General features: G+C 45.1%; 1 long non-coding RNA gene across 2 annotated transcripts; it reads left to right on the top strand.

The window, feature by feature from the left end:
* The first annotated feature begins 5,375 nt into the window (after positions 1-5,375).
* Positions 5,376-23,077, top strand: LOC125909297 (uncharacterized). Of its 2 annotated transcripts, none has more exons than XR_007453649.1 (6): positions 5,376-6,330; positions 8,085-8,283; positions 14,424-14,704; positions 17,480-17,612; positions 20,765-20,848; positions 22,946-23,077. It is a non-coding gene; the product is annotated as an uncharacterized LOC125909297 (long non-coding RNA). The 2 variants fall into 2 exon arrangements; XR_007453648.1 differs by having other exon boundaries at positions 5,380-6,330; positions 8,085-8,271.
* The last annotated feature ends 690 nt before the right edge of the window (positions 23,078-23,767 follow it).

Below are 23,767 nucleotides of genomic sequence, written 5' to 3'. Positions count from 1 at the left end.
TCGGGCTCCTTGCTGACAATGTGGAGCTTGCTTGGGGTTCTCATTCTCCCTCTCTTCTGCCTGCCCCACCCCTGCCATTCTCTCTCTCTCTCTCTTAAAATAAATAAACCTAAAAAAATTTAAACATAAACAATATTTAGCCATTTTGTCTAAAAGACACTTGTACTCAAAAGATAGTTGTCCTAGCAAGAAATATTCAAGGCTCTAGTTACAATCAGTCATTATGTACTGTGTCATCTTGATCCCTTACCTAAGGGTACATTAGTTTCAGGTGGAAAATGGTGGACACTCATGTTGAGTTTTGTGTGATGCCTATTACTTTATGAATTCGGGACCTTGAAAAAGGATGATTCTTATGTGCAACGCAACAGGCTTGCCAATGACTGGTGTATAACACACTGAGCTTGTGTGTACTGAGTGAGGGAGTGAGATTCTGAGGCAGGGTCCTAGTACCACCACTCATAGCAGATTATCTCACGATTGAACCGTGTCAACCATCAGGATGGAGATATTTGCCTGAAATTTTAAAGAATTAAATGGAATGAAATAGACTGCCGTTGGTAAAACTAATGAGCGTCTGACCTAGGCAAGTACACTGGATTTGTCTGGGGTTCGAAAACAGGTATGGCAATACAGCATGGTGTTGTCAACCCCTACCATGGCCAGTGCAAACTCTGAAGTGATCACTGCATCCTTTTGGTTTGAGCTGGGATGTGATTCTAGAACCCTTCTTAGCACAGCATACCAGTCAACTGCTACTGAGGGAGCAGTGTTGGCAAAAGCCCAGTTGCTACTTTTGCTCTCAAAGCTGGATCCTTTCTTTACCTGAGATAGTTTCAGGGCTCTCATTAGCAAACACAGGAGGACAAACAAGTTAACTTCTCCACACTGACAGAACGTTCCTAGCTTTCTGGTGATGGGGAAAGAGACATCTTGGGCTCATTTGGACAGATTGATTTAAAGGCATTGTGATGTCATTCCCTAGCTTAGAGGACTTTATCAACACTGCATGACAGTGTTTTCTTTTGCAGGGAGTTTGATCTGGGGTTTGCGGAGCCATCCTGAGTTTCTGCATTGGAACCCAAAGGATTTCTGAGCAAAACCTGGATCTCCTCTGACCTTGTTCATCTTGGGGAGCTGCAGCAGGGAGCCAGGAGGGATCCTGCAATGGGAATCCAGAGACCTGGAGTGCTGCTGACCAGCTGGTCACTTAGGGCAAATCTCCCCCTCCTCCACCTCTGACTTCTCACTTACATATTAAGGAGAACGGGTTATAATCAGTGGTTCTCAGTGGGGGTGCTACTACCCCCAGGCACTTCATGGAAGTGCTTGGAAACAGTTTTGGTTGTCACAATGACTGGGGGGTTGTTACTGGCATTGAGCTGGTGGGGTTGAGGATGCTAGATGTCTTCCTGGGGGCATCACAGCCTCACTCAACAAAGAATTTTCCTTTGACCTTGTGTGATTTCCAAATGTCCCATAGGATATTCGTGTGATGAAAATCATATATAATGAACTGAGTCTACAACCTAACTCAGTTTTACATGTAAAGGTAAAGCATTTTTTTTTGCATGGTTTTTAATACCATTACATTTTCCAGAAATGTAATCGCCATGAGAATTGAGGGCTGATTGGTTTCTTTAGGAATTATTGTTCACCTGCATTGGACCTGCATTTGAATGGTCATTACAACTCACCTGTATCGATCTGACTTTGAAAAAATGATATATATAATTATGTAGGTAGATTATAGTTTCTATGGATTTCATTTCAGATGGGAAGGGGCAATACAAAATATTTGTTGTAAAAACGCTGTGTTAGGTCTGACTGGGCTAAAAACCATTGTTCTAAAGATTCCCCCAAAGATCCTTCTTTAGTTCTAACACCCTCTGGGGCTGTGAGAGTTGAAAAGAAATTCACATGGCATGAAAAATGGAAAACATGCAGCAGTAGAAATGGATCAAGGCAAATTAACGTCCCCAAATTAAGCAGAGTCCATAGCAGAGCGTGCCCACAGCTCCGTAAGCTTGGTATTGTAGCATAGGGCTTGATTTTGGATTCTGCATCCAAATGGGATTCAAGATCAGAACCCCCTAGTTACATAGCTGCATGAATCTTTTATTGCTGGCAAGGGGGCCAACTCAGCCTGCACCATACTGTACACGGAAGCTTCAGTCACAGCTCCTTTCTATCTGAAATCCTTCTACCAGCCCTGTTTTCATGATGTAATTTTAGTAGAATTAAACCTGAACAGCCCCAAATCATATAATTAATTACATTCAGCTTCAATTACAATTACTAATTGATCAAAGCCTGCTAGCACAACACTTTCATTATTTGGCACACAATTATTGAGCGCCTACTTTGCGCTAGGAATAAAGTAGGAAATGGTCAATTTCTCCTGAGGTGGGAGGATGGGGTGGGGGCTAGGGTTGTCATGAAAGGCCCCCTAGGGACATGGGGTAGGGGAAAGGGGTAGGTGGGTAAGTCCTGCTGGCCTAGTAGTTCACTTATGAATGTTTATATGCTAAAAACCTTACATGTGCCACACTCGGGGATCAGACAGCCTCGTTTGATGCAGGTGACACATATTCTATCGTAGGTATCTCTGTTTTTTTTCTTTGTCAAATAATAATTAGTTAAGAAATTAATAGATGCTATGAAGATCTGCCCCCTAAGGTACTCTTAATCATGGCACTGGTCTTTCCATTCATAACCCTCTCCTCTCTCTCTCTCTCTCTCTCTCTCTCTCTCTCTTTCTCTCTCTCGGCTCTTTTCTGTCTGTCACAGAAGGCCTTCCTACGGGAACCTCGCTATGCATTCTTGTTAAATGCAGAGTCTGATTTAGTAGGTGGCCACATGTGTCCTCTGACCTCACATCCCTCTGGAATCCTGAGACATAAAATAGCAAGGAAGAGGGTTTAGGACTCCAGTCTGGGACCCAGTGATAACTCAGCTTTTATAATTTTTTCTTGGCCATCTCCCCTCCTACCGGACTGGATTTTTTTTTTTTTTTTTTTTTTTTTTTTTTATTTAGTCGGGGTTGGGTTGGAGAAAGTGGCAGAGAGCATAGAAGGGCGGGGGAGTCTTTTTCTTACTCCAAATATTTCTCCCAGATCCTTCGCTTAAGTTTTGAGTCTATTACATTCCCTGAGGGAAGATCCAAATAGCTTGCTGTTTGAAATCGAATGCCAGGAAGAGATTCCCTCCCCAACCACCCCTTCTGGAAGCCTTAACTTTTCCCAGGCATTCAGCAGAGAGAAGCCTGGTGGCCCCTAGATGGTGACCCTGGGGAGGAGGAAGGTGGACAGGAAATGGGGAAGGGGACGATCCCATCACTGAAGAGTGCAGATATCTTAATCTGCCACAACTCTGCCACGTCTTCCATTTGCTAAAGCATCTATAATATACTTCTAACTTTTTTCTCTTTTGGCTTGCTGGGCCCTCCAACTGTCAAAGGGTGCCTGTCCCTTCCTGTGCCCCTTCTTCTCCCCCAGAGGCCATGCCGCAGGCTCATCCTAGCTCATAGCAGAGCCTTGTGCCGGTGAAGCAGGGGTGTGCAAGATCTCTCAGTGGGAAATCATGTCTGCTTTGTTTGTTTATGGTGGTTTTGAAGTTTTAGGCAATTCTCTGCCTTCCAGTTATGCCGGGCGTGTGTTTCTGTGTAGCTTGAATTTCTTGTTTTCTATTGTTTCTGGAGGGAATCTGGGGGTGGGGGGGGGGGGGCGGGATACAGATAAGGGCACACATCCTCTGGCAGGTGCGGGTGAAGGGGATAGGAGGCGAAGGGGCCATTTAATATCCTGACAGATGGAAGGTGTTTCACAAAGTTTATTTGCATGGAATTTGGGACACAGAGCTGGATTAAAATTCTGGGTCTGCCTTCTATTACTATTATTCTATTACTATTATTATCATTACTATTACTAGTATTCACTCACTATCTCAAGCTCATCCTTGACAAGCATACACTCTGATGAGCATGACTTCAGGAGGTCTGATATATTTTTTAAAGTTTTTATTTAAATTCCAGTTAGTTAACATACAGTGTAATGTTAGTTTCATGTGTACAATATAGTGATTCAACATGTACATACATCACCCAGTGCTCGTCACAAGTGCCCCCCTTAATCCCCATCACCTATTTCACCCATCCCTCCCACCCCTTCCCGTAACTTTGTTCTTTGTAGTTAAGAGTCTGTTTCTCGGTTTGAAGGAAGCCTTATATTTCAATATTAAACATTTTCCCTTTAATTTTCTTAGGTGGTAGCAGTAATAAATTTCCAGTTTTGGTTTCAAATCCTGATTAAATTCCTAGTCTACTGCCTTGCAGACAGTGAGTAGGTGCTCAGTAAATAATGAATGATAGTCCATACTTAAAAAAATTTTTTTAAAATGTTTATTTATTTTTGAGAGAGAGAGAGCGAGTGAGCTGGGGAGGGGCAGAGAGAGGAGACACAGAATCTGAAGCAAGCTCTGAGCTGTCAGCACAGAGCCCGATACAGGGCTTGAATCCATGAACCATGAAATCATGACCTGAGCCGAAGTTGGATGCTTAACCGACTGAGCCACTCAGGCACCCCAATAGTCCATATTTTTTATTATGATCCCAAACTAGTGGGACCATCTTTTAAATTTTGAATGCTCTTTCTCTCTAGCATATGCATTCAGGCACACCCCATTTTTAAACCAAATTCAGCAAGGCTTTGAGTAGATTTAGAAACTATATTAACTTTCTACTCTGTGTAACAAATTACTACAGAGAGAATAAAGATAGCAGACATTTTTTCTCACACTTTCTGTGGCTCAGGAGTCCAGAAGCTTAACTGGATGCTCTGCTCAGGGTCTCACAAGGCCACATGCAAGGCTGGACAGTGTCAGCCTGGCTGTGTTCTTTTTCCAGGCCTGGGGTCCTCTTCCAAGTTCATTCAGGTTGTTGGCGGAATTCAGTTCCTTGTGATTAGAGGATTGAGGCCCTCAGCTCTCACAGGCAGTTTCCACAGGCAGTTCACAACATGTCTGTTTGCTTCTTTAAGGCAGGAAAGTGTCTAACTTCGGGAAGGACTCCGCCCCCTTAAGGGCTCACCTGATTAAGCCAGGCCCACAAGGATAATCTCTATTTGGGTGAGTTCTGAATCAACGATACTGCAAAAATCCTTTAACATAACAGAATTATGAAGTGACATCATATTCACAGTCTCACCCACATCTAAAGGAAGGGGGTTATACAAGACGTGTAGGGTTGTATTGGGGGTGGGGGAATTTTGGGGGCCATGTTAGAATCAGCCTATGACATCACGTGATTTCCACATGCCTAGGGCAGTCCGGTAGATATTTTTACAAATACTCCAAAATACGTTTACTCCAAAATGCGTTTCTAGGTTGGAGTTGAGATACTTTGGGCCTTGTTGAGGGCAGCCCCTCATAAACACTTTGTGGTGCTTATGAGCACCATAAAGCCGATGGCATTAATAGTTTCTAAATGCCAGGTGCCGCGCAGAGGAGAGCTGGGGTGTGGACCTGTGCATTCCCACTCTGGGGCCTGTTCGCTTAACTGCCGTGTCCTAAACAGAGTTTAGATAGATATGCACTGACAAACGAATGCATGATAAATGATTTGAAATGACGATTGTGATGGCAAATTTTATGCCGGGCTTGATTCCTCTCCCTCTTTCTCTCTCTCCCGCTCTCCGCGCCCCTTCCCCCGCCCGCTCTGTGACATAAATGCTTGGTTACTCAAGGCCACAGTAACAGGATGCTAGATAAACAGTACACCCCCACCCCCACCCCCCTTTCTTTCCAAGACGTGAAAAGGGAACAGAACGTTAGGGGAGGAGGCTGTCGCGGCGTCTCAGGGGGCTGGCGGGCCTGTGTGGTGGCCCTGAGGTCGTGCGGACGCCTGGCCCAGTCGCTGGCCGGCGATCGCGATCGGCGGTCACGGCCACCCGGGCTGCTCGGCTGCTCGTGTCTCCGAGGGGACGCTCCGCGTTGCTCTGACCGTGAGCAGTTAGGTGTCGCCCGAGCCTCTTTCTGGGGGCTAGGATGTCCCTGGCCCAGCGCGTGTTCGGAGTAGACAGTGGGACCCTCCGTAGCCCCTGCAGAAACGAGTCTGAGGCACAGAAGACGGGAGGTCAGCCAGCCGGGGCTCCGCACTGCCTCCCCGCCCTTCCCACGCCACCGTCTCCCCTCAAACCAGGGCTCGGCTTCTGACCTCCCCCAAGCCGCTAGAGACCCCATCTGGTGGGCTTTCCTGCCCACCCCCTCGCGGTGAGTGACTGCAGCACTGTGCCTGCTCGCCAGGGGTCGCAAAGTCCCGGCTCCAGGGGTCAGGTGGGTTCCATCTCTGTGCAGCTACTCTGGGAATTTGCACACATACACATAGTGTTTGCATATGAAACCAATAGAAATAATTTTTTGTTGTTGTTGCTTCTGTAAAGCACTACGAGCTCTCCTATTTTTGGTAGAAACATGCAGCTCTTTTATTTATTTCTTCTGAGCACACTCAAGAACTAGCCCTTTCTCTCTCAAATTCATTGCAGGTGGTTTAGATAGAGCTAACCCCCCCACCCCCATACACACGAGTCTGCACACAACCCAGCCCTCATCAACTGGGTCATCTTGTTCCTCTGACCATATTCATCGGGTAAGACATGGTTGGATGAGCTGTGCCGGACCAGTCGGAGTTCTCCCTGAGACTTTCCTCCTCCCAATTTCTGGGGAGAGAAGCTCTTCCTTCTGAGGCTAAGCTGGACCCTGACTGCTGACAGCTAATTCCTATCCCTAGAGAAATCTTGTCTGAGAAACAGAAATGCAGGCAGAGCACTAGTGATATCAGTTGAGCTCCTGGATACCATTATGCCTGAAGCCTTTTCAGCTTCACTTTGTGAGTATATACAAAATACCACCCCGCCTCCCTTTTTGGCTTAAGTTGGGATCAGCTGGTATTCTGTCACTTGTGACTGAAAAGTTCTTATATAGGAACCAACATTCTGGAAAGTTCTACCACGTGCCAGGCACTGGGCTTTAAATACTTACCTGTTTTACTCTTTTGTTCAAAGACCTTGCATGGTAAGCATGATTAGTCTTACATCAGCCTTACAAGCTTGGAGAGGGACAGAACAGTTAAGTAATTTTCTCATGACCATACAGCAGGTGGCAGAGCAGATATCCTGTGCTTTCTGCCCTGAACTCCTATGATATTTATCATCTTTGCTATTCCTTGATATTTGGGACGTACTACCTGATAGCATTATTTCACTTCTCCATAAACCCATATCTGACTAAACTGTCTAAATTGTAAGATCCTTGATGGCAGGGATCATGACCTATGCTCTGTTTGCTGACTCCAGTGTTATTACCACCATGCGAGGCAATAGCACCTACCGTTGGGTGAGCTACATCATAAATCTTGAACAAACTCTTATTGAACTCATGACATGTCCACGGCCCTTCACTAAAGCCTTGTCATAATCCAAGTCATGGAAGAGGAGGCATGGAATGTACAGTTGCACTTTCTGAGCTAAACAGATTCTGTGATCACTATAACCGATTTCCCCCAGGAGTTGACCCCCATGAGTCTCTATCTGATTCATTCATTCAATATCCATCCATTCTTATTTTTAACAAACTTTTTTATGAACACTTATATACCAATCATAAGATTTAGGATACTGAGTGAATAAGACATGACTCCTGTCCTCAAGGATCTTAATTGTAATTGCCTTTTAATTACCCTGAAGCACACTTCGATGGTTCATCACTGGGACTTAAGCATTATCCAGGAGGAAAAAAAGCAGCCCCTATAGTGGACTTCATCAGCTAACTAAGCCCTACATCAACTAACAGAGCTGCCACAATGCACAATTCCAGGGGGCACCATTCTCATAGACTAATGACATTTTCAGAAGTTGAGCAGTACACAGCCTATACAGCTGTACATGGCAGCCCTAACCAAACAAGACCCTTTAATGATGCCCCTTTCTGTTCATAGTCACATTGGTAGAGCACTTTTGCAGTTTGTAAGGAATTTTATGTACATTATGTGAGTTGAACTAAGAAATTATATTTTGGTTCCCATAATGCAGTCTCTCTACCCTTCACCCCGTGGGATTCTCCGTTGGCTCCATGAGCTTCCTGTAGCCCCCTCTCAGCTGGTGACAGCTCAACTGAACTGGTGACAATTACCAAGCACCAAGTCGCATTGCCAGCCCCAGGCTTCCTTCCACCCTACAGCACTTACCTGGAATTAGCTGCGGTCGCAGCTCAGCAGAGGTGACTGTGCTGGTGATTACGAACGTACTTCTTGTTTGTCTTTTCAGCCCCGAAATCCTGTCAGTGAGGAGAAGCGATAATAGCATGTTATTAAGTTCTTTCTGGGTAATGTAATTCAGGAGTCAGGAGGCAGCTTGGTCATTTATGTCTTTGAAAAGCTTAGAATAATTTTCAGTGTCATTATCCCCCATTTTAAAGAGCCAGGCTCCAATAGAAAAATATATACCTGGCCACTCCTATGGGTATATATAGACACACATGTTCTCCTAGGTGTGCCCATGTGGATGTGTGTATGTGCACATGTGCATACGCACAGATTATGGACAGGTGTGTGGAGAAATCAACACAAGCTTCAGCTTATTTTTTTCTTTTTAGGCTTTAACTGTATTTTCCTCCTTTTTAGATTTATGTTTTCTACAATCCAGGCTTTCAGGAATTAAATTTTATTCTTGGCCTCTCCCCTGACATGTTGTAGAGTCTCCAACATTATTATTTTTACTAATAATTATGATGCCAAAAAGAAGAAGAACCCTAGTAATGAACACGCATCCAAAACGTGCAGCGCCACCCTATGGGGACTACATTTTAGCTGCCCAGGCTTCTCCATAGCTCCCTTTTCCAAGGCCCTAGTTCTTAGTAACCTTCTTAGAGCTGTCGATTCCATCAGAAAAGTCTGTCTGGCAGGCCCCAATTATTTATTGATTTTTCCCTTTGGCCTTGTAGCTGGTGTTACAGGAAAGGTGCCTCTGTCCTATGTGCTTATCTCCCTTGACTCTAGATTGTGGAATTTCCAAGCCAGAAGGAACTCGAGGGATTATGTGAGCCAGCCCACTCTTTGCACAATGGGGCAGGGGACAGTCAGAGTGTTCAGTAACCAGGCCAAAGGTCCAAAGAGTTAGTAGCAAAGCCAGGCCAGGAACCCATGCTGGTCCTCTGCCCAGAGCTCGTTCTGGTAACGTGTTTCTGCCCTTCAGAAGGCCACATTGCCTTGCTCCATGTATGCTCTTCCTATATTTCGTGGTGAGCACAGAGATGGAGACTGGAGATGGGATCGTCCACAACCTTGGTACAGTCCTGATCAGCTCTCATCAAAGAAGTCATAGTAAAAACACAAAGACTAAAGCCCAGCTTCAGACCCCAGTTTTGCCAAACGACCCCGGGCAGGTCCTTAAACCTTTTGTACTCATTTAGTTGTCTGTAACATTAGGAATAGTAACGGTATTGAACGCATCGGGTTGTTGTAATTTAATACATACAGGGTGCCTGACATGTTTTATGTGTCGGCTGTTACTCTTAACCGTCACCTGCTCTACACCATTTTCATCCTGTTCTCACTAAACTCTTCATCTCCAGGTTAGACACTTTGCACGGCTTGTGAGTTCATATCTCCCGTCTGTAGCTTTACCTCCTCCCTCCAAGGTAATTTCATCCACTCCCATGGCTTCCCAAAGCTACATCTCCTGGTTCTGTTTACATGAGTGTCCTCTCGGCTATATATTAGCTTTATTCATTCATTTATTCACGTAGATACTTACAGAGTGCCTGTTATGTGTCAAGCACCATTCTAGGTGCTAGGGATTTAGCAAAGAATAAAATAGCCTGAAATCCTCATTCTCACAGAGTTTACAAACCCTGTTGGGAAGGGAGAGGTTGTGGTGTTGGCCGACAGGGGCTCAAATCTTGTCATACTGTGATGAGAAAGCAGGAAGAGGGGGTGGGAATTCCTGGAGGGAGGGCAGAAGCAACTAGGTTAAATAAGAAAGGCTTCCTCAATGAGATGGCATTTGAACCCCTAAGAGATGAGGGAGCTGGCAGCTTGGCCTTCTAGGAGATCATTCCAGGCAGAGGGAACAGCAAGTGCAAAAGCCCTGAGGCTGGCATGTGCTTGGTGGATCTGAGGTACAAGGAGGCTTGTATAGCTGGAGTGGAGAATAGGAAAGGGAAAGCAGTAGCAGTAAGATTGGAGACTTGTTAGCCGGGAGGGCAGATCAAGAAGGGCTTGGTAGGCTATTGTAAGAGCTGGAAGGTACTTAGAGTAATATGGGAATCCAGTGGGGTGTTTTGACTAGAGTGACTGGATGTGACATATATTTTTTTTTAATCTCTATTTATTTTGGGGAGATAAAGACAGAGCACGAGTGGGGGAGGAAGAGAGAGAGAGAGAGAGTGAGACACAGAATCCGAAGCAGGTTCCAGGCTCTGCTGTCAGCACAGAGCCCAACGCAGGGCTGAAACTCACAAACAGTGAGATCGTGACCTGAGCCGAAGTCAGATGCTTAACCCACTGAGCCACCCAGGTGCCCCATATGTGACTTATGTTTTAGTGGAATAATTTTGGCAGGGATGCTGTGAGTAGTTGGTAGGGGGCAAGAGTGAAAGCAGGGAGATCATTTGGAGGCCACTACAATAAGCCAGGACCCATGATGGGACTGCAAACATCCTGTTCTGGATAGACCTTTAAAGTAGACCCAGTAGGTTGCCGAGGATTGGATGAGGAGTAATGGGGGAGAGGAATCAAGGAGTCCTGGTTTTTGCCTGGTTTGTGGCCTGGGTGGCTGGTGAGAAGTGCTGTGCTATTAACTGAGAACAGTGGGAGGCGAAGGTTCTATTTTTTTTTAATGTTTATTTATTTTTGAGGCGGGGGGAGGAGCAGAGAGAGAGGGAGCCCAGAACCTGATGTGGGGGTCAAACTCACAAACCATGAGGTCATGACCTGAGTCAAAGTCAGACACTTAACCGACTGAGCCACCCAGGTGCCCCATAGTTTCTATTTTTTTGTAAGGGAGGAGTTGAGCTTGGTTTGGACATAGTTAGTCTGAGATGACTTTTAAACATCAAGTGGTCATTTCGAGTAGGAGAGGTTGGAGCTAGAGATATAAATTTGGGACCCTCAGTGTAGAAATGTTGAAAGTCATGAGCCTGGGCAAGATCATAGATGATTGGGTATCAACCAAGAAGGCGTGAGGCCTGAGAGGCCCAAGGCAACCAGATAGTACAGAGCTGGGGAGATGAGATGGAACATACAAAAAGAAGTGTGAGTTAGGAAAAGGAGGACAGTATGAGCTCTGGAGGCCACGGACAGCAAGTGTCTCAAAGAAGAGGCACGGCCATTTTTGTTAAATGTTGCTAGTAGTATAAATAAAAGAATCAAAGGTTGACAACTGGATTTGGCAACGTGGAGGTCTTTGGTGACCTGGTGTGATTAGGGGCCTGGGGTCCAAGCCTTGAGGTTGCAGCTGTGTGACAGCAAGCTAGTGGCACAATGCACAGAGAAAGCAATCATCATGGCTTCTTTTAAAAAAAAGTTTATTTAATATTTTTTAATGTTTATTTTTAAGAGAGAGAGAGAGAGCATGAGTGGGGAAGAGGCAGAGAGAGAGAGAGAGGAAGACACAATCTGAAGCAGGCTTCAGGCTCTGAGCTGTTAGCACAGAGCCCGACGTGGGGCTCAAACTCACAAACTGTGAGATCATGACCCGAGCTGAAGTCAGACGCTTCACCGACTGAGCCATCCAGGCGCCCCTAAAAAAAATGTTTATTTATTTTTGAGAGAGAGCACAAGCAGGGGAGGGATAGAGAGAAAGGGAGACAGAGAATCCCAAGCACGTTCTGTGCTGTCAGCGCAGAGCCTGATGCGGGGCTTGAACTCACAAACGTTGAGATCATGACCTGAGCCAAAATCAAGAGTCAGATGCTTAACCAACTAGCCACCCAGGTGCCCTTATCCTCATGGTTTCTAAACACATGGAAAGATGTTCATTGTCACTGAATGAATGAAATGGAAAGATGTTCATTGTCAATGAATGAAATGCAAACTAAATTGCACTAAGATACCTTTTCCACCTAAGACATTAGTCAGAAGACAAAAAGTTTAGTAATACACTGTGTTGCTTAGGCTATGAGAAAAAGTGGCAGTTTCCAACTTTGCCGATAGAAATGCAAATTAGTATAAACACTATGGAAGAGTTTATCAGTCTTCAGGGAATCAGAATGACTTGAGGTATTTCAAGCAGAAAGGGATTTAATAAAGAGACTTAGATGATGGCGTCCACTGGATGGACTAAAAGAACCAAATTTAGGATGATAGGATTATGCAATGATTTTTTTCTCTTTTTTTGGTCACACTGCCCCAAACTGCCATCCAGAGACTAGGAAGTCACAGCTCAAGTCACAGCTGCCTTGTAGCCCTGAAGCCAGTGATAGGCTTACTATTGCAAAACTCACAGTGGCCAAAGCCTATGTGTGTTGGCTGCCATCAGAACCAGATTAAGAACAGCTTCTATCCCTTTAGTCTTTTGTGTTTCACTGTGAACACACTTCATTGGCAAAAACTGATTGTTTGGAAAACCAAACCCAACTTCCAGTTGGGAAGAAAATCTGGGAAGTGTAGTTCCTGAGTTTCTAACCCCTGTGTTCTATATCATATCTCCCTGTGGGAGAATATAGGAGGGCATTGAAAGGGGTGCTGAATGACAGTAGATAGCATCTCATATGATCCAGCCCTTTGGCTTCCCAGTATCCATATGTACCCTTTTGTCCATATTTAAATTTCCAGAAGCAACAATTCAACAACATGCTTCCATCTAAAAGAAAGCATAGTTACACAAAATAATGCAAACAAGAAGGTAGCCACTCTGTCGTCAGTCACGGTGCCCATCTCTGGCTGAATGTTTTTTTCCCCTTTTAGTTCAGTCACAATCCATCTGATATTCTAAAGACTACATTATAAGGTCAGCTACCACTAACACCCCTTATGTAAAATAACAGGGGGAGGAAAGAGGAAGAAAATACTTAACAAAACCAGGAAGAATATATATGCATGTTTACTACGTTTTGGTCATTATAACTTCCTGCCTCTGCCATCTATTCCTATTCCTTTTGCCCTCAGCCAGCATTCAGCTAGTCAGGGTATTCTATCTGGTGGAATGATCCAAGCCTGCCTTCCTGAAGGATGTACTCTCTTGGTGATTCTGCCTGTATTTGGTTACTATAGTTTTCCATTAACTTTTCCTAATGGACAAGTAGGCATCCCAAGGAATCCTGTCATTCCAGACATATGCCTCTCAGGTCACCACTGAGTAGCATCAGTCTTATTTTCCCTTGACAATCAAGATCAGTCAGAACTGAATTCCACCAACAACTTCAATGAGGTTAGAAGAGGAGCCTGGGCTCCAGATGAGAATGGAGCCTGCTGACACCTTGATTTTAGCCTTGTGGTACCCTGAGCAGAGAACGTAGCAATGCCATGCCTGACTTCCCACCTGCAGAACTGAGTTAATAAGTAGGTGTTGCTTTAAGTCTCTAAGTTTGTAGTAATTTGTTGCACAGCAATAGAAAACTAATACACGTTTAGAGATCAGAAAGCTACAGGAACCCAATGTTCAAAATTAGTATCATTAATAGTGGGACAACTAGACATTACCTAAGGATGTGATAAGAAGTTCAATGGAAAGTTCACAGCATCACTGTAAACTATTTTGACCAGTGGTGTAAAATCTGAATCAAACTAAGCTTTTAGATTACATGACTGTTTGCATTTGTCAAAATGCAAAGAACTGTAAAGTAAAAAGGATGATGTTTACAATATATAAATTATACCTCAATAAATCTGACCTGAAAAACCTCCAAGCCTTTTGATCTACCTCATTTTACAGGAAATACCAGGGATAACTAAACGGCAGCCTAAGGAAATAGATGTATTTAGAATGTGGGACATTCTACATGACAGCAGGCCTGATCTCTTCAAAGAGTCAATGTCATGAGGGGGATTGTTCCAAATAAGACAAGACTTAAGAGGCATAACGAACAAATACATTGCATGAACCTACTGGATCCTTGTTTCAAAGAAACAACTCTAAAATGTATTTTTAGGACAGTTGTAGAAATTTGAATATGAAGTGAGTTTTAGGTGGTATTAGTGAATTATTGCTACTTTTATTAGGGATATTATTGGTCTTGTTAATTGAAGAACTGTCCCTACTCTTTGGAGATATGTATTTAGGGGTGAACTGTCATGGTCTTTTTAATTTACCATAAAATGATTCAATTATGAGGCAAAAATGACAAAATATTAATGATGGCTGAAACTGGGTGGGATAGTACATAGGTAGGTGTTCATTGTATTCTTTTCTTTCCTGCATGTGTGAGACCAGAACTGACATTACATTGAAACAAAGAGCAGGTGAAAGCTCTTCCTGGACCTACCCAGCTGCCCTATCCAGCCTGGAGATCCAAAGTGGGTGATGGATGGACTGCACAATGTGGAGCCTTATAGCCAGTGCAAAAAGTCGTGAATGCTGAAACAGATGCCCCAGCAACTGCCACTGGCAAAAGAACAAGGGCGTTTGCCTCCCTTCAATCTTCCAAATCATGGGTGTGTGATTGATCAGTCTGAATCCAGAACCTTGCTGGCCAGGGGCATTTTACCATGCAGGTAAGGGAGCTGAGCCTTCAGAGCCCTTCACTTGCACAGGCATTGCCCCGGAGAGCCTTAGCATGTTCACATGGTCAGGTGCTCTTGTGACCATCTTTGCAGAAGTAACATATTCTAACTGCAAATGGCTCAGCCTGTTGTCTATTTCTATTCTGCTTTTCCTTGTGTCACGCTTTCCCTTGGGTTGGCTGGCATTGGAATGGTCATGGGAATTTGGAGGACCCAGCCAGGAAGAAGAGGAACTGGGGTTGCATTTAGTTGGTGTTTAACTGGACACGTTTCTGTGGTTTGCAGTCATTTGCTCGTCATCCTTTTGTGGGAATGGCTTCCATGGAACACCCCTGCTGGTCACTGGGCTGGCTCCCCCTGCTTTGGATACCAAGTCATATCCCAATGTGAACGAGTCCTATACCCAGCATCAGAAATCTTTGGTAGTGGAAGAGGAAAAAAGGTTAAAATGTATGGAGCCAGAAGCTAGTCTGTGTAATATTCTCCCACTTAAAGAGATATACAAAATTGCAGGTGGAGAATTTGGTATTCACTGATGCCACATAAAATGGGAACTTTCTCCTATTGGGAACATGTTCAATAACTTAGCTTATACATTGATAAACACACCAGATATTTTTTTTTGATAGGCATTGTGAATCATAGACTTTATCAGAATTCCTATATTTGTAGGGCAAAATCTGTAGTAGTACTAGAAATAGTATGTGTCACATGTTTTATGCATTTCAACTATCAACAACAATGATAAATTTTAACGAGCTGTGCTGAAGGAAAAATTCAATTACCTTTTTATTTATTTTCCAGGAGGTATTATAAAACTTGTCCTGTGATAAAGTGATCAAAGACCATGTAGCCAAAAAAAAAAAAAAAAAAAAAAAGTAAGGAAAAAAACCTATTATAAAGATATGGTGGGTGGTTGAGAGGTTATATTGTTTTTCCCAGATGTTGTGATGTTTGTGTTATTTCAGCTTTTAAGAATTTGTATATATTATTTTTTTCTCACTCTAAATGGGTATGTGTAATTTTGTATTCTTTTACTGAAAGAAGGCCTCCATAGTTGTATAAGCTTTGAATGGAGAATGGCACAGCAGAAAGATAGAATCCTGGTCCCTCTTGACATTTGGGAGCCCATGGCAAACAGATGGCCCACTGCCAGACTCCTTTTATTCGAGGGAGAAATAAATCTCTATCTTGTTTAAGTGATTTTGGCTTTTCTGTTATGGCTTATTTTGGCTTTTCTGTTATGAGCAACCAAACAGAATCTGAGTTGATATGCCCTTTGTCTCAGCAGTTCTATTTCCAGGAATTTATTCTACAGATATACTGGCACATATACACAATGATGTATGGTCAAGGTCATTCATTGCAGCAGAAGATGGGACATAGTCTATATGTCCATCAATGGAGGCTGGTTAGATAAATTATGTGCATCCATACAGTGAGATAGTAAGCATTGTAAATTGGGAGGAAGCTTGTCATATCGATATGAAATTATCTCTAAACTGTACTGTGAAGAGAAAAAAATAAGTACAGAACAGTGTGAATGCTTATTTGTGTAAAATATAGTTGTACATACATATGTACACACACACACACACACACACACACACATATGTGTATTTATATATAGGCTGCCAGTTCCTGTACAGGCAACTAAGTGGCTGAGGACAGGAGTCAGAGGGAGGCTTTTCTCTGTGTTCTTTTTGAATAATCATTGTGAACTTTAATCTATTTTAAAATAAGTAAAGTTAAAGCTAGAAAACATTCTTTTTTAAAGTATAATTTGTTGTCAAGTTGGCTAGCATAGTGTGTACAGTGTGCTCTTGGTTTTGGGGGTAGATTCCAGTGATTCACCGCTTAATACCTGTATAACAAAACATATTGTTTGTTATAAAAAAACCTCTTTTCAGATTGAAGAAAAAAATCCCTGAAGTCACCTATAGTTAGTGATACCATATTCCTGGATTGCTCAGTACAGTCTTGCTTTATGCCTCTTATTCTGGTGTAATTATCAACATTGCCTGACTTCACTTTCAGTGATGTCCCGGCTTGAATGATTAACTGTCTGGGAAGCTTACAAAGTGCATCACAGCCCACAACAAGTCCAGCCCACTACACTTACCACAGTGAACCCCGAGTAATGTACAGAATTGTGGAATCATTATGCTGTACACCTGAAACAAATATAGTATTGTATGTCAACTATATGGCAACAATAAATATATTAAAAAAATAAAAAAGTAGTCTGGCCCACCCTGTGATGAAACTGATCCCGCTTCTTTGGCTGATGACCAGATGAAGTGGCTGGCTTGAGTTTAGGGGCCTTGAGTGAAGAAAAATGTGGCTTTTTAATAGTGAACAAATGTCAGTCAAGCAGGCAATGATCACACCAAGAGAGATAAAGGCAAGTGGAATACATGGAAGGTACACTAGTTTCACATCCTACTTCATGCCAGTGCTGGGGCATCGCTTAATGGGAGGAATGGTGGGTGAAGCACTGTATTGTTTATCTGATTTTCTTTCTTTTTTTTGCTGTATAATTGCATGCACAAATGTTACATGCATATGTCATGATTCAACTCTGTAGAACTTAACCACAGTGTGTTTGCAACCTGCTTCTATGTCATAGGCTATGAGCTCTCTGACAGCAGAGAGCATGTGTGTTTTCTCCTTGTGTCCAGCTTATAGTCATACTCACTGAATATTGAATGAATCGATGAACTCTGTACAGACCTATGCTGACATCTGGTGCTCTCTTTTCCGTAGATTCTGGTTGTCAGATTTTGAAGACTATTATCTTTATGAAGACAGGAACTAGATTTACTTGAATCAACATTGGAACCTCACTACAGAACACTGATATAAGTGCTAATTAATATCAGTATATGCCTAGTATATAGTAAGTACTAAAAAATATTAGTTTGATGAATGAATGAACGAATGAATGATCCAGTTTTTGCAGCAGTCACCTGAGGACCAGTTTTTATACTGATCACTCCCATCACTGGTGTTATGGAATGAATGTTTGTGTTCCGCCCTGCCTCCCCAGTCCCTATGTTGAAGCCCTAACCCCCAAACTGATGTTATTTGGAGCTGGCATCTTTGGGAGGTAATTGGAGTTAGATGTCATGAAGGTAAGGCCCTCATGATGGTATTGGTGGCTTTATCCACCAGAGAGACATCTCTCTCTTTCTCTCCACTTGCACACACCAAGGAAAAGCCACGTGAGGACATAGCAAGTAGGTGGTTATCTGTAAGCCAGAAAGAGTCCTCACCAGGAACCCCATCTGCTGCACCTTGATCTTGAACTTCCCAAGCCTCTAGAACCCTAAGAAATAAAAGTCTATGGCTTAAGATGTTCAGTCTGTGGCATTTTGTATGGCAGTTGAGCAGACTGGAGCAGGTAGACGCCCCTGGCCCTGGGAGGGCTCTGGCCTTGGACCAGACAGTTCTCTCACACTGGTGGAGGAAGAGTTCATGGGGGATGCAGTGTTTGCATACCTTCTTGAATGAACACAGGGAGCATCTTACAAGCTGTCACAACTTCCTATTGTCTCAGCAAAGTGCCCTTTTGAGCCTGCAGTTTCTTTCGAGCTTCTTTTCCTAGCTGTTGTGTTCATGATGGATGATATTCCCGTGTCAGGGAGTATATTCCCTGGGGATACTCAGGTTTTGATATAGTCTAAAAAAAACCTGGAAGAAAGTAAAGTGCTGTAACAATTCCTAAATGCCACATTACTAATAATATAGCGGTCCTGATTATTCACTTGGATTGTGCCATATTCAGAATGGGTTGTGAGTCATGCACTTACCAGTGAACCAACTGCCATGCCATCCTCTCTCTTCCATCAAGAATACATACATAGCACGTTCAAGTCACTGTGGTGTGGTTTTAAGAAAGGTCCTGAATTCATTCCAGTTTTCCAAAACCTACCTAATCCACAAATTTTAGTATTTTCACTGCCAGTAGTGAAAATCACCTTACAACTGATGGGGGCATTCTAAGGTAGGGAATCAACTCTTCTTTTTAGTATTGCCTCCTTCTGCATCCACTTTAAAACTGCATGCTCTTGAAGGATAACACATCCCTAACTCCCTAGTCACTTCTCTATATAATGTTGGAGTGGTGTCAGTTGTGTGTGGCTGGGGAGATAAGGGGTTTGGGGTAAGGCTGCTGGAAAGGGGATGGATGGTACAGAGAGCTGAGGGCTCTCAAGTCACATTTTGCTTTGGGCTCCAGAACAAAGCTCAGAGGCCAGCATAGGGCCATATGTGATAGTCACCACTTCTCCTTACCTGTGTATCATCAGGCCTCACCATCCTTTGATAATCTATTGGCTCTGGGACACCCATCTTCTAAAGAGATGTTGGTGCCTGGCACACACTTGGCCTCTCTTTTGGTGTCTAGGTCCTGGCTGATCTCTGGCAAAGGGTGAGTGGTTTGGTGATGGGAGGAAACTGAGAGCTTGGGGTTGGATGGACCTGGGCTTGAGTTCCAGTTCTGTCACTTACTAGTTGTGTGGTCTCGGGCAAGTCACTTGACTTCACTGAGCCTCAGTTTCTTTATAAGTAAATGGGGTTTATAATAAAACTTTCCACCTCATACAATTGTTATATTAAAACTGATATAATGCTTAACATGGGTCTTGGCACATAATAAGCCTTTGATAAATGTGAGCTATCATTTTTTCTGTATGTTTGCTTATTCTCTGATATGTTGAAGATCAGGTATAAAAAGATTTTAGGTGGGATGTTACCCAGTTGTCACTGACCATTTGCTGTTCAGCTTGGGATGAGGTTTGATGCTAGGACAAACCCCAAAATGGGTGGGCAGAGCCTAGTAAGTGTCCATTAGGGGAGGCTTGCCTTTACTGAGTCATTTCCAGATGCACAGAGCACCTGGGAGCACTGAGTTTCTTTGAGGAGTCCTGAACATGCAGGAGTAAAGCAAAAGTTCAATCCTGGGAAGGGTTGTTGGAGTCCAAAGCACGAATTCTAGAAAGGTGGAGTCTGGGTGGTCTCCCCAGAGCAGTCCTTTGGAGGGAGAAAGGAAATGTAGCAGTACCAGGCTACAAGGACAGGGGTATAGGCATCCTACACATCACTGATTGCTGATATAGAGCCTGAAAGCCATCTCTCCTGGACAATGAGCTGCTCAAGTTGAGGACAGTGCTGTGGGAATCTGAGCCTACAGCCTGGAATGGACCAGCCTGAGGCTCTGGTTTTAACAAACAATGGGCAGTGAGTTCAGCATTTGGAGGCTTGTCACTAATCATAGGATCTTCACTAGAAAGCGCCTCTCTGGGTTTTGGTTTCCTCACTTGTGTGTTAAGAGGATAGATGTTTCCTGGGATACCTTCCATTTCTGCCTTTCTGTGGCTGGGAGATGGTAAAGGAGGAATAAATAGTTTGGTTTTGGTGGACTGCCTTTTTTGCATCTCATTGTGTATGCCCCCTGCCATTCTCCCCTGACCTCGGGGACATTCTTGCTGCTATCTGATGGACTAGGACTCCAAAATTTACTGTCATCTCAGTCACCAGTACTGGTTACTGTGAAAAATATCTCATCTGCCTTTCTCTGCCCATGCACAAGGATGAGTTTTGCATTTCTCCTCTTACCTTTCCTTCATGACAATGGTACCGTTAGGTCATTCATTCGTTCATTCACTCACTCATTCATTTATTGGTTCATTCACTAGGTACCAAGCACAGTGCCAAAGGCACAGGAGAGAGCAATGGGCATTGTTTTGTGCTTGTGGAGTGGGCATGATGTCGGAAGAGACAAATCTGGTGACAGGTGTAATGAGAAAGGAGAGGCTCTGTGTGGAGTAGAGGTGGGGAGAGTTGATGGGGAAGGGGGCAGTAACATCTTTTTGAGGATGGGCCATTTGAGCTGAGACTTAAATGGTAAGTAGAAGTGAGACAAGAGAAGCAGGCATCTGTGTTGGGGAAGGAGAGGAAGGGGCACAGGAGGACGGATGTCAGCTCCAAGAGGGCGGGACCTTTGACTCTTGTTTGCTGACTCTTGTATCCCAGTGCTTTAAATGGTAGGCAATCAACGAATAGTTGTTGAATGGAAGAATAAATTGAGCCACTGGGGTAAAGTCTCTGTGGCGGGAAAGAAGCTGAAAGAAGGTGAGTGTCCCTGCAGTGCTGTCACTCAGAAGCTCAAAGAAGTTAAGAGTAGAAGTTGGGGCCAAGTGTGTATGTGTGGGGGGCGCTCATCTAGTTTGGATTCCCTAAGAAGCAGATGCTGAGAGGGGGATTTGGGTGTAGGCAGTCTTTATTTGGGGAGCACAAGTGAGGGAATGGGGTAACTGAGAAGAAAAGGGAAAAGCCAGTAAGTAGAGGGGGGGGGTGATGAATGGGGCACCACTGTGAGCCTGGGAAGAAAGGCTGAATTTTGTGGGGGCCTCAGAGGAGTCTTGTGGGTATTGTCCTCCCAAGGGGGGGTGGTTACTTATCGATGAGTCTTGTTCTCATTGGTTGAGGAGGGTCACTTGGGCGTTAAATCTGTAACACTGCCTGCTGCCCAGCTCAAGGGCTGAGCAAGCTATCGTGCTATGGAAGGAAGCCCTGGGGGGGTGGGGCGCTGCAAGCCCACCCCCACCCCCCAGCTGCAGATGAGCCCGGAGGAGGCTGAGAGGGTCTGGGGTGAGTACCTACTGTGTCTGCTGCAAAGACAAACCAGGGGTTCCAAACGACAGAGGGTGCTGGCTTTGATTACGGTGGTGGCATTGCATGTGGAGGGAAGTAGGTAAATCTGGGGTCCTCTTTGGAGGTGGAAAATGATTAACAGTAAAGGGTCAAAGCTTTTTCTTTCTTCCTGTCTCTCCTCTTTCTTTCCACAAATGCTTATTGTTGTGGTTTGGCTTTCTGGCAAGTGACTCTGAGACTAAGATTGTGGAGTGGGCTGTTTAAGGAGTGTCCCTGGACCAACACCTGTGGAAAGCAGGGCAGAGATGCGGGAATGGGGCACAGGGAGGACGACCGATGCCCTCGGCCAACCCCACGTACCCCTTGGAGCTATACCTGCCCTCCGCTGCTGTCCTGGGTGGGGCCCAGAAGCTGCACCTCCATCAGCCCATGGGCCCCCCTGGGAAGGGCCTGTGTGATTCTGGGCCAAGCAGCTCTCTTCAGCTGAGGCGATTTCTATCACGGTGTCCACCAAGGTTATTAAGAGTCTCGCGGGTCGGGTACTGCTGCAGGTGCTGGGACCATAGCAGTGAATGAGAACGGCCATAACAAGGGAGAGGCAGTAACAAATATATATAACGTCAGACAGTGAGAAGCGCAAAGCAGAAAACAAACAGGGTTAGCTGAGTGATGGCTAGACCAGGAGGGGGAAGGTGGGGGTGGAGGGGAGGCAAACCTCGGAGAGGCCTGACAGTTTAGAGGCAGGACAGCCCCTCCCTGGAGCAGCCAGCTCCCATCTCTCTGCCTCTGTGTATGGGGTAGGGGCACCACCCCCTCCCATGGGAAATGTGCCCTGGGACCCTCTGCTTTCTTGTTTGCGGGCAACCTGGGGTTTTAGGAGTTGGGGGATGGGGTTCACACGGCGTCTCAATGGTGCTGCTGCCTTCCACCTGGAACAGCTGGCACAGCCTCGGGCCTGATCATTATTAACCCAGGGAGGGGGGTGGATTGGCAGAATGCACGCCTGGGCCCCAGCCAGGGCCGAGATTGTGTGTGTGTGTGTGTGTGTGTGTGTGTGTGTGTGTGTGTCTGTCTGTCCTCATGCGTGTCCTTGGCCCACCTCACCTGGGCAGGTGCCTGCAGGGAGCCAATCGCCTGCCCCCTATTGGAGGCCAGGGATGGGGAAGGACCCCCAGCCTGCTGCCCTCCCCCGACCCAGGCCCTTGGGTTTGCAGAGGAAGGTCGAGCAGCGCAGCCAGCCGCTGGGGGAGGCCAGGAGCCGGTGTCTGCGCGGTCACGGATCATTAGGGCCGCGCAGGCTGGCGCAGTCTCGGCCTGGGCGAGGGCGGCCAGTCAGCCAGTGGAGCGGCGGCAGGTGGCGAGTCTTCCTGGCACACAGCCGACCCCGGGCGGTGTGGCAGCTCCCGGCAGGGGAGGGTGCTGTCCAGGGGGTGCGCAGCTGGGGCCCGGAGGGCGTCAAGGGCCTGAGAGTGTAGCCCAGTCCGGGTCTTGGTCCTGCTGCGGGTTTCCCATAGGAAGCCACCGCCACTGCCCCCTCCCCACACCCCCAAATGGCAACCAGCCCCTCTATTTCAGATGCCTCGGGTCGGTTCCCTGGTGACCGCAGAAATGAAGCCGTGGGTGACGACTTTTGGAAGACCCAGCACTTGCTCACATTAGCTAATAAAAACAGTACTGACTTGTAAAATAAATGTAGGGAAGACAAAGTTTTTAACTGTTGGTGCAGGTGTGTGCAGTGGTGGGTTGGCTGTTTTGCTGTTGTCCCCCTGCAGCCCCGGTGTGAGGGCTTCCTCCTCCTCTTTTCCCTTCTCTGGCTTCCTTGGGGCTGGGCTGGCAGAGGCCAGGGACTTTTTAGCATTGCAGCACTTACCAAATAAAAGTACCAGTTAAATTTGAGTTTCCGATAAAGGAACTTTGTGTGTATGTGTGTGTGTGTGTGTGTGTGTGTGTGTGTGTGTAAGTATGTCTCATTCATTATTTGAAACATGCTATACTAAAATTATTCATTATCTGAAATTTGACAAATTTGTAAAGTGTAAGTATGTCCCAAATAATACATGGGATATACTTATACTAAAATATGGTCATTTATCTGAAAGTTATCTGAAATTCAAACTTAATTGGAATCCTGGATTTTATCAGGCAACCCTACTCTGAGAGCCACATCTCCTGTGTCCAGGAAACAAGGAAGGATGGTAAGAGCCCTCATCGCACCGTACCTCACCTCACTCCCAACATTGTGAGAGCTTCCGAGCTGCTTCTGAGTTCAGGCTCTGGCTCAGAAGTGGCTTGTGGGTGTTGAATTAGGAACCAGAAGGCCTGGGCTCTGAGTCCCTGCCCTTCCAACACGGAGTTAGGCACGGTTAGCGTCCCTGAGACCCGCTTCCTCAGCTTTAA

The sequence above is a fragment of the Panthera uncia genome (genome assembly GCF_023721935.1).
Source record: "Panthera uncia isolate 11264 chromosome B3 unlocalized genomic scaffold, Puncia_PCG_1.0 HiC_scaffold_1, whole genome shotgun sequence".
In the NCBI taxonomy this organism is placed as follows: Eukaryota; Metazoa; Chordata; class Mammalia; order Carnivora; family Felidae; genus Panthera; species Panthera uncia.
The sequence above is the reverse complement of the archived record's forward strand: the minus strand, read 5'-3'. Positions and strand labels throughout refer to the sequence as shown.